We start from the raw sequence: 11,468 nt of genomic DNA, 5'->3' as shown, positions 1-11,468 counted from the left end.
GTTTGCTAACTCACCCTGTCCTAAGCTTGGGGAATGCCCACCTCCATAATTCTATGAACTAATTCTCTTTCTCTGGAGAACATTGACATATAAATATGAGAACCATCCTAAAGAATCAACACAAGTCTTTTAGAAATGTTTATTTATCATAAATATAAAAGCAATATACAAATAGTTGAAATTTAATGACAAACTATATCCATACTCTACAAAAAATAAGATGTAACAAGGAGAGTGTAACAGCATGGGGCTTATCTTAGAATAAACTTTTTATTTTATTTTTTTATTTTTTTAATTTATTTATGATAGTCAGAGAGAGAGAGAGAGAGCGAGCGAGCGAGCGAGCGAGAGAGAGGCAGAGACATAGGCAGAGGGAGAAGCAGGCTCCATGCACCGGGAGCCTGACGTGGGATTCGATCCTGGGTCTCCAGGATCGCGCCCTGGGCCAAAGGCAGGCGCTAAACCGCTGCGCCACCCAGGGATCCCTTATCTTAGAATAAGATAGAAATGTTCACTTCTCAGAAAAATTAAATATATATGATCAGAAATCCATATGTGTGCTTCATAGATTATTCTTATTTTTCACAATCATCTATTATTCATGTCAAAAACTTATAACTTTCTGTACTGGTTTCTGTTAAGTGGTGAATGATTACCACACACACACACAAAATCAGAGATATATGTTGGGTATTTTTTGTTCATGGGTCAGGGCAGTTCTACCACATTCTGCTCCATGTGTGGCTACCAGAAGCATATTCTTTTAGAGGGCCTTAGAAAAAGTCCTAGGCTCCTCCCCATTTTGACAGACAGCTGCATGCTCTGTGCAGTGCCAGCCAAGTCCCCGAGACCCGATGGTGAAGGTCAGAGTGAGCAGATTTGGCCGTATTGGGCGCCTGGTCACCAGGGTTGCTTTTAACTCTGGCAAAGTGGATATTGTCGCCAGCAATGAGCCTTTCATTGACCTCTGCTACATGGTGTACATGTTCCAGTATGATTCTACCCACCGCAAATTCCACAGCACGGTCAAGGCTGAGAATGGGAAACTTGTCATCAATGGGAAGTCCATCTCCATCTTCTAGGAGTGAGATCCCACCAACATCAAATGGGGTGATGCTGGTGCTGAGTATGTTGTAGAGTCCACTGGGGTCTTCACCACCATGGAGAAGGCTGGGGCTCACTTGAAGGGTGGGGCCAAGAGGGCCATCATCTCTGGTCCTTTTGCTGATGCCCCCATGTTTGTGATGGGTGTGAACCACAAGAAGTATGACAACTCTCTCAAGATTGTCAGCAATGCCCCCTGCACCACCAACTGCTTAGCTCCTCTAGCCAAAGTCGTCCATAACCACTTTGGCATCTTGGAGGGCCTCATGACCACCGTCCATACCATTACTGCCACCCAGAAGACCGCAGATGGCCCCTCTGGGAAGCTGTTGCCTGATGGCTGAGGGGATGCCCAGAATATCATTCTTGCTTCCACTGGTGCCACCAAGGCTGTGGACAAGGTCATCCCTGAGCTGAATGGGAAGCTCACTGACATGGCCTTCCGTGTCCCCACCCCCAACATGTCAGTTGTGGATCTGACCTGCCGCCTGAAGAAAACTGCCAAATGTGACAACATCAAGAAGGTGGTGAAGCAGGGATTAGAGGGCCCCCTCAAGAGCATCCTGGGCTATACTGAGGACCAGGTTGTCTCCTGCGACTTCAACAGTGACATCTACTCTTCCACCTTTGTCGCCAGGTCTGGCATTGCCCTCAATGACCACTTTGTCAAGCTCATTTCCTGGTATGATAATGAATTCAGCTACAGAAACCAGGTGGTGGACCTCATGGTCCACATGGTCTCCAAGGAGTAAAAGCCTCCTGGACCACCAGTCCCAGCAAGAACAAGAGGAAGAGAGAGGCCCTCGGTTGCTGGGAAGTCCCTGCCCCAGCTTAATCCCCCAACACACTGAGAATCTCCTGACCTCCAATTTACATCCCAGACCTGGAGGAAGGGGAGGGGTTTGGGGAGCCCTACCTTGTCATGTACCATCAATAAAGTATGCTGTACCCAGCCAAAAAAAGAAAAAGAAAAATTTCTAAATGAAGATGTGGTCTATATATACAATGGAATATTATAGACATTAGAAAGGACAAATACCCACAATTTGCTTTGACATGGTTGGACTGGAGGGTATTATGCTGAGTGAAGTAAGTCAATCGGAGAAGGACAATCATCACATGGTTTCACTCATATGCGGAATACAAGAAATAGTGAAATGGATTATAAGGGAAAGGAGGGAAAATGAGTGGAAAAAATTAGAGAGGGTGCCAAAACATGAGACTCCTAACTCTGGGAAATGAACAAAGGGTAGTGGAAGGGGAGGCGGGCAGGGGGATGGGTTAACCGGGTGATGGGCACTGAGGAGGGGCACTTGATGGGATGAACACTGGGTGTTATACTATATTTTGGCAAATCAAACATCAATAAAAAAAAAAGAAAGAAAAAGAAAAAGTCCTAAAGACACTATATATTGGTTTTTTCCTTTGGCTTATATATGAAGCCTAAAATTAAAATCACATGCTGCTTTGACATCTGGTAATATGGGGAGGGTCTCAAATATTAAAACCATAAGTTTTCCACTCCATCTGCAACCATATATAAGGTTACTTAGCTAAACAAACTTCCTTTTCTCAGAGACCAGGTACAGTGTCCGTTTTTCCCTTTGTAGCAGGGTTTCAGTTTCCTAAGAGTTCACAGAATTATACAAATAAGCCAATCACATCTTCCCAAGGAACCAGGGGCACTTCTCTCTCTAGATACTACAAAGCCTGCTTCCCACAGCCCTGGCTATTCACTCTATTCTCATGTGCAACTACCATGTGGCCCTACATGTCATGGAGTATGTTCTTCACTAGACGGTGAATATATGTGACTAATAAACTGCTGTCAATTCCATCTTTCCAGACTCGAGTGTCATGTACTTGGTCATTTTATAGCATTAGGGCAGGAATCCATTCCCTACCAATGGAGTGAATATGAGAAGATTAAAATATATCATATCATATTCAGGTTTATAAAAGCATGAAGTTAAATGTTGCATATTATGTATTCAGGTATTTTTCCAGGTTTTTTTTTCCTTTTTTTTCCTGACGGTGAGTTCAATACAATCACACATAATAAGCAAGATTAACACATGAACCAAGTAGCACAGAGAAACACATCTATAGGTGAATAATGTTAGTTACTGCATTTAAAATATAATGTTATACCTCAACATGGCTTCTTAAATTATCCCACCTGCCCTAGTTTTCTTCTCAAATTAATGAGTATATGCTTTTCCTATGATAAATCCTTAAAAACTAATGATGTACTATATGTTGGCTAATTGAATTTAATTTTTAAAAAAGTTAATGGTATTCTTGATGTATGCTGAAAAAATGGCTGTAAGACGATTTACCTAAGAATGGGGTTTTTACTAACTTAACCATAGTTTTGGAAAGAGTGAAAATCAGTTGCCGTCTGGAAAGCAATCTTGTTTTACTATGTTATTTTTGTCATTAAAAATGATTTAAAAAACTTACTTGAATTGTAAACTAGATAGTGAATAAACTTGAGGCTCTGCTGTATGTATTATTTTTTTTAGGCTGTAACTTAAATAGAGCTTATTACATTAGAATTATCTAGACTTGTTATAAATAGTAGCACACATATATGAGTTACCATTTCTAGGGACACCACTTTGGTCCAGAGCACCATAATCTCTTTCTTGCATTATTTCGGTAACCTCTTAACTGATCTCTCTATAGCTCCTCAATGCACCTTTTTCTCTTGAGATGCAAATAGCATTATGACACCCTCTGCCCCAAATTCTCCACTAGCTTCCTATCTCAGAGAGGAAGCCAGGTGCCTATGTATGTGGTCTCCAAAGCTGAGTGCATTGAAGTCATCTAGGCTACTTTTTAAATTGTCTGTGACTGGACCTTACCCCAGATCAACTGAATTGGAATTTCTAAAGTTAGTGACATGCAAGAGTATTTCTTAAAAGCCCCCCAGTGATCTTGATGGGCATCTGGGTTGAGAACCACTGACAATTGTTATCTAGCTCCTTTTTTAAAAAGATTTTTATTTATTTACTCATGAGAAACAGTGAGAGAGAGAGAGAGAGAGAGAGAGGCAGAGACACAGGCAGAGGGAGAAGCAGGCTCCATGCAGGGAGCCCAACACCGGACTCTATCTCGGGCCTCCAGGATCACGCTCTGGGCCGAAGGCTGCACTAAACCGCTGAGCCACCTGAGCTTCCCCGGCTCCTCCTTTTTCCTGACTTTGTCTACCACATGTTCTTGCTTATTCCACTCCAACCATTATGGCCTTCTGGACAGTTCTCAAACTATTACTGCTATAAGACCCCCCCCCGCCCCCAACACACACACACAAATTTCCTTGAGATAAATACTTTAAATGGTTCTAGTCTGGTCTTCCTATGGCTGCACTGTTCCTCTTAAATGGGAATCTGTGGATACAGGGAATGTACCAACACATATATCCATTTTAGATCATGCTGTGGATCCTGGAATCCCGCAGTTACCTACTGAAAAGGACCTAATTCCAGTCCCAGGGCCTAATTCACAGTCCTCTTTTTTGGATCATTCTCACAAGGGTAGTCCATGCCACAGGTGTAATCACTCAAAACAATTCTCTGGAAGACCATTCTGTCTGGATTCACTGACAATTGATAGTCTGTGGCAATAAGGCTGTGTATTCCATCGCTATTCTATTTTAAAAGCAGCACAGATGCAGGAGGAAAAGCGATTGGGCCATATATTGTCACCACCAAGGCCACATCAGCAGACAGGAAATCTCTGAAATTTATGTTTATCTGCCACGTGTGCTGAAAGAATAAGGTGGGAGGGTGCCCCAGATGTATTCAGACAACTGTCTCAAGAGTAGAAGCAGAGTTAGGATGGGAAAAAAAAAAAAAAAAAAAAGCCCTGTCCTTCATTGGCAAACACATACATATGGCCAAGAAGAAAATTCAGACTAGGCATATAACCACATATGTCCTTAAATTGTAAAGGCCAGCCAACTAGGCTCTTTCCCTTTCTCTCATTTCACTAATTCTTACTTCCCTCCATAGCAACAGTATGCAACCCAGCTGGTATGGGAGAGGATGGAACTGCTTGTCGAACTGGTGTTGCAGGGGTTGCTCTGCTGTCTCAGCATTTTCAGTTTCTCCGGAAGTAAAGCATCTTAGTATTTTAGTACTGTGCTCAGTGGTGGAAATGTAGACTTAACCTCCCTAACTCGGGTGAAGTGGGCTAAAAGTCCAGCTCTTTATCAATATGTTTCTGTTTAATTTGCGCAGAACAGATGGGAGGGATTCAGTGTCCGCAGACACTCAGAAATTTTGTTTTCTGGTTAATTCAACTTCTTATTTTCCCCTCTTAAAAAGCTTTCAAAATCGTAATGAAAGTAGAGGTTTCAGTGAGATAATAGTTTGCTATTTGCTCCATGTCCTCTTCTAGCACTGCTGAAGAAATCTCACTTTTCACCCACAGTACTGGTTCTGGTACATCAGGATCATAAATCCATTTGGGGAAAACTGGTTTATAGAGGTTCATCAGTACTGTGTCCTGGGATTTTAGCTTCCCATCAAAACTGCACTTCAGGTGCCATGAGTACTTAAAGACTCCTTGATATATCCCCTGTGGCCCCACTTTGTTTTCAGTTCCACTGGTTTTAATCATAACACATTTCTCTGTTGAAGAACATGTAATGCACTACTGCTATGTTAGCAAACATTTTGAAAGGATGACCACTCGAAATAACTCTCTTGATGACCATTCTGTCTGGATTCACTGACAATAGAAGCCTATGGTGATGAAGCTGGGCCTCCCATTGCTACTCTCTTGGAAAAGCAGCACAGATGCAGGAGAAAAAGTGATTGGGCCATATAATGTCACCACCAAGGCCCTGTCAGCAGATAAGAAGTCTCTGAAATTGGTGTTTATCTGCCACAGTGTGCTGAGATAATAAAGGTGAGGCTTGGAAGTGCCTGAACCCACAATAGAAGATCAGCTACTCTAGCTTCTATTGGCTTAGTGTTGCCAGAGTTCCAGCCCACTACCATATTCAATATTGACATCTTCTGCTCATCAGGTAGTAATGAAAATGATATCAACAGTTCTCTTTGCTTGAAGTACTCAACCACTGACACAGGAACTTCAGACATGAAGTATGACATATCAACCAACCACAGTTCCTTCAACTTTTTTCCCCTTAGTTTCTATAAAAATGCATTTCGTAATATTACTAAAGCTCTGAAAATGAAAGATGAGAGCTTAATCTTGAGGAAGGTTTTTCTCAGGATTCTCTGAAGATGACAGACTCTCCTATAGTCCATTTCACATTCTTCCTCCATTTATCTTCACTACGTTTATTCTGAGATGCTTCCTCAATAAAATTCTCATGTTCCATATCATCATATTCATCTTCCCCACCACTTAGACCATCCTCATCCAAAATCTATTCAGGTTGCTAATTTGATATCCCTTTGGGAATCTTCTTTACCACCTTGGAATTTTCCTTCAAGAAGTAATTTTGCCTTGCTTAGCTCCCCCTCAGTGGGCCAAGTTTTCTCCTCTTCCATCAAATCTGGGATAACTTCTGTTTACAAAGATTCTTGTCTACCAGGGTCTGCCTTTGTTAGGACCTTAAGGTCTTCCTCCATACCAGCTATAGTATCCTAGTGCAAATCTCCATTGCCACTGCTAGGGCCTTTTGGAATTTGACCACTCTAGGATTTAAAGGGAAATGGTCCATAGGGGCATCTATCTGTTTCATCTGGATATAATCTTGTCCAGTAATATGCAGCAAGTTAGTCACATTCAGAGCCTGCTCATGAATAGAGCCTGAGATTTTTCAAGGTGCTCACCAAGTTTTTCTTTTCACTGGGCACAAAATCAGCAGCATGTGCAAACAGGTTAGGCCTGTCAATCTGGAAAGGAAAGATGCCATTGCTTTTGGTTATCCACCTGCCTAAGTAGCATCTTTACCTCCTGTTGAGTGTCCAATAGAAGTTTGTCATCAGGAAAGTGCTTCTCTATTGCTTTACTTAGCTTCTTTCTGACATCTGTTTGTTTCTTCAGTGGGAGGCCAAAAATCCCCTGGAGAGCTAGTGTAAAGGTGGGAAGGCCTTGAACAAAGAGGCAGGAAAGGCAGTAATTCCCAGTGCTGCCCCAGCCTTCTAGTGGATCGAGGAGGAAAAGGATGGTATGTACCACTTTAGCCATGTCTAACATAGTGTGCAGATCCCCTGACCTCGTAAATGTGAAAAATCACTGATGTTTTAAGGAGTGCCTAACAGCAAAGAGCTAGTGGTGTTTTCCCACTCATTCAAGTGTACTGTTCCAGTGTCCTTATCTTGAAACAACTAAAGTCATCTGTCAGGGAAATCCTATTGTGCAGGGGCACCACCAATACCTGATGAGGAGGGCCATCCAGGTGTTTCTTCTCTGCCAGAATCATCTTCCACTTTCAGAGGTGACTGGCATGACACCTCTGGTCTACTCTGTTGAGCTCTTTTCTTACCTTCTTGCTTAGGATTTTCAGTGCTAGACAGCCTTTCCCATCCCAATGTGCAGATCCAAGATTCTAGTGCTGCCTGCCTTTATGAGATTTATTCTGCTACTTTAATGGCCTGGACAATGGGTCACCATGCTGCCACTCAGGTGTAGCCAGTCAGCCTGTATCAAGCTCTTTTAATCAAAGAAACAAAGCCAGTAAGAAATCTTATGGGATTGTGGGTATTGATGAAGTCTACATAAGAGTAGCCCATGCATCTGCTGCTATTTCTAAAGTCTCAAAATGTCCCACAGTTTGGGAAAAAAATGGATATGACATGAAGTGAAGGAAGAGTAATGGCAAATTGGAATAGGCAAAAGTGAGCTGGAAACTTGAGGTTAAACTCCCAATGTTGATGATTTAGACAACCAGTAAAATTGCTGATGCACTTGAACATGACACTTTACAAAAACTGCTTCCAGGGCAGCCCCGGTGGCGCAGCGGTTTAGTGCCGCCTGCAGCCTGGGGAGTGATCCTTGAGACCCGGGATCGAGTCCCACATCGGGCTTCCTGCATGGAGCCTGCTTCTCCCTCTGCCTGTGTCTCTGCCTCTCTCTTGCTTTCTCTGAATGAATAAATAAATAAATCTTAAAAAAAAAAAAACCTGCTTCCAGGATTTGGAGAAGCTGAAAGGAGATATCTGATAGGAAGTAAAGCACCTGCAACTTGGCTGCTTTACCAGATCTACAAGGCATGTCAACACAATCTTGACATACCTTGTATGTAGCAGCACTTAACCTCACTTGCTAAGCATTAACATGCTGTTGTTTCACTTTGCCTTCTGAATCTTCTGCAAATTTCTCCAGGTTAGGCCAACCTTATCCCAGAACCATGAAGAGACAGGAATTCAGAAGGGAGACAGTTCTACCTAAGCTAAATCAACATAATTTAAAGCTCCCATAATCAATTCCTTGTCATTTTGGCTGATATATACACTATTTTATTTTATTTTATTTTATTTATTTTTTTTTCAATATATACACTATTTTAAACTATACTATTTGCTTCAACGTGGATGGAGCTGAGTGAAGTCAATCAGAGAAGGACAAACATTATATGTTCTCATTCATTTGGGGAATATAAAAAATAGTGAAAGGGAATAAAGGGGAAAGGAGAGAAAATGAGTGGGAAATATCAGTGAGGGTGACAGAACATGAGAGACACCTAACTCTGGGAAACGAACAAGGTGTGGTGGAAAGGGAGGTGGGCAGGGGGTTGGGGGGACTGGGTGACAGGCACTGAGGGGGGCACTTGACAGGATGTGCACTGGGTGTTATGCTATATGTTGGCAAATCAAACTCCAATAAAAAAATATATACAAAAAAAAGTGTGTCACACCAAAAAGGTACCTCAGAAAGCAATTAAATACTTAAGATCATTAGATAAATAAATAAATAAACTATACAAAATTTCCAAACAAAGGTAATAACAAAGTGATGCTTCATCTTTAATGATGCATCTCTCTCCCATAACAATAAAAAAAAAACATGCTAATCTTTCCCCAAAGAGGATAAAAATTATTTTAACCATCTTGGTGTAAAATATATTCCTCTCCTAGCTGAACCACATTCCTCTTGATTTCTTATAACTCAAATTTTGAGATAGGAGGCCAGCATCGATGAACATTTCTTGTGTTTGACAAGAGGGGGGTGGGAAAGAAAAATAAGTAAATATTTGATACATGACCAAATATGCTTATACTGATATAAGGAAAAATACAAATAACTATTGTAGCCCTTGTTTCTAATTATTCATGTGGCCATAGCCAGTTTTTATAATTATCTTCTTTTCCTAACCATTCATGACTCTGCCCTCAGTTATTACATTGGCTTGATGTGTTTTCCTGTTTGATGGGGAGACCATACCTTCATTCCTGAAGGTTGTGGGCCGTTAGTCACACAGAATTAGGGTTGTTATAGTTTCAAATTACCTTTAAGTACAGGACATAGGAGTACCAAAAGGCACTCCAAGGTATTGCCTACATTCCAAACATAATCTTCTTTTTACTATTATAAAGTAGAAACCTAATTTCCTAAGAGTACAGTAGCTCTTAACCTAAATATCTCACCTGGGAGAGTAAGATTCTTTAATTTTTGATTCATTATCATTAGGAACCTAAAGTGGTCAGGTGGCAAATTCAAATTGCAATGTATTGGAAACCATTGTTGAGTTCTCTGGTGAAAGGATTCTCCCATGGGAGCTAATAACTCTGTGTTGCAGAGCCCAAAAATTTCACTGGTGTATCACAAGGGATAATAAGAATAACTCTCACGTCCAACTTTGGTAAAGGAGTTGTACTGGCAAGTCCAAATGATGTATTTGTTGCTTACTAACTCCAAAACTCTCCATAAACATGCTTCTCTCATAGTAGTAAGAGGGGTCAGATGCAGCAACTTATGTTTATGAGTTACCCCAGAATACTAACACTAAACTAATAATACTAATACTAATACTAATATTAACACTAGAAAGCAAGACCAAACAAGCACCACATCTTTTATTTATTTATTTTTGTTTAGTTTAATTTGTGGTTAAATTAAATAGTGATGCTGTCAGGATACACAGCTAGACCATAAAGGAACAAAGACACAGGTGGAATCTGGATGAATCCCTGAGAATCTGGATTGAAGCCTGAGAAGTTCTCCCCCATCCAGCAAGCAAGCAGAACAAAGGCATAAATGAGAACAAGAGAGGTTAATGTCAGTAATGGACAAGAGCCCCAGGGAAGGCTTTGGCATTACTTGTATTCACTCAGGTTTCCTGACAAAATCAGGGGTAGGTGCTTGAGGCAAGGATCACAAGGCAATCATTAACATATACTAAGTTTAGCTAACAATAGGTGGCGGGCATTCATCTCCTGGTGATTGCAATCTGTGGCAACAAAGCTAGTGAGACAAGCATTCTAGTCAGAGGTTAGGTTTTAAGTGTCTCTGTTGTATTCCTGGCTAATCTTGGGCACTTTTGCCCTGGAGGGTGACTTTCCACCTGAGAGACAGCTTTCTGCCTTATGCTCTTCTAACCCACTTTGTGTAGTTGCAAGGCCTTCTTATAGCTATCTCCCATAAATCCCTGTGTGGGCTTCCTTATGCTCTTTTCTGCCTATGAGGGGTCATGCAGAGTGAACTCTTCTCCCATCAACAACACTGCAACAACATATGTGAAATATTGTCTACTATAAATACCCATTAGAGACTCAGCACTCAAACTTTTATTGGGGACTAATCACATAAGCACTCTCTTTTTAGCATATAGCAAAATTCCAGACTCCCAGAAGGAAAGTAGGTGTTTAGGATTAAACTCCATTGTTTGCTCAAGTAATCTAGGCACCATGAGCTGCCCTAATCAATTAGTTGTTGACTGGAAATACTCCCAAAACCAAGTTACCAGATGCCAGCCAAGGACCTACCTTATGAGCAAGGCTTTTTCTAAGAACAGCAGTCTCAAGTCTGCCAAAGAAACTCTTTTCTGCATAGTACCCATCTGCTGTGCTCAACTGACATTGATACCAGAATATTCCCAGGGCAGATGACCTTTCAGGACAGGATTCCAGGATTCCACTGCCATCTCTCTGATATTTGTGGACAAGCACCATGTCTTTTATAACTTTAACTCAATTCTTGACGCCAAACTCTTTCTTAAGGAATTTAAGCAATAGCTCATCTAGATTTGTATATTTTAAGTGCATCCACAATAACTTAAAGAGTAATTCATCCTCCTAAAATATGATAAATTTATAAAATATTCTGAAATTCTAAAAAAGTCATAAAATATTTCTATAATTTTTCAGAATATACTGCTTTAAAGAGTTCTCCATGGATCCTCAGTGCATGACCCACTTAAGAAATGAATATAATCTCAATTT

The 11,468-nt window shown here is 41.0% G+C and overlaps 2 pseudogenes; one reads left to right on the top strand and one right to left on the bottom strand.

The window, feature by feature from the left end:
• Positions 1-854: 854 nt before the first annotated feature.
• Positions 855-1,905, top strand: LOC112916030 (glyceraldehyde-3-phosphate dehydrogenase-like; annotated as a pseudogene).
• A 3,522-nt stretch (positions 1,906-5,427) lies between these two features.
• On the bottom strand, positions 5,428-11,077 carry LOC112916004 (pre-rRNA-processing protein TSR1 homolog pseudogene; annotated as a pseudogene).
• Between the last annotated feature and the right edge of the window lie 391 nt (positions 11,078-11,468).

This window comes from Vulpes vulpes, chromosome 13, assembly GCF_048418805.1.
Source record: "Vulpes vulpes isolate BD-2025 chromosome 13, VulVul3, whole genome shotgun sequence".
NCBI lineage: Eukaryota > Metazoa > Chordata > Mammalia > Carnivora > Canidae > Vulpes > Vulpes vulpes.
Note: the sequence above shows the minus strand (reverse complement) of the source record. Positions and strands in the feature narration are given on the sequence as shown.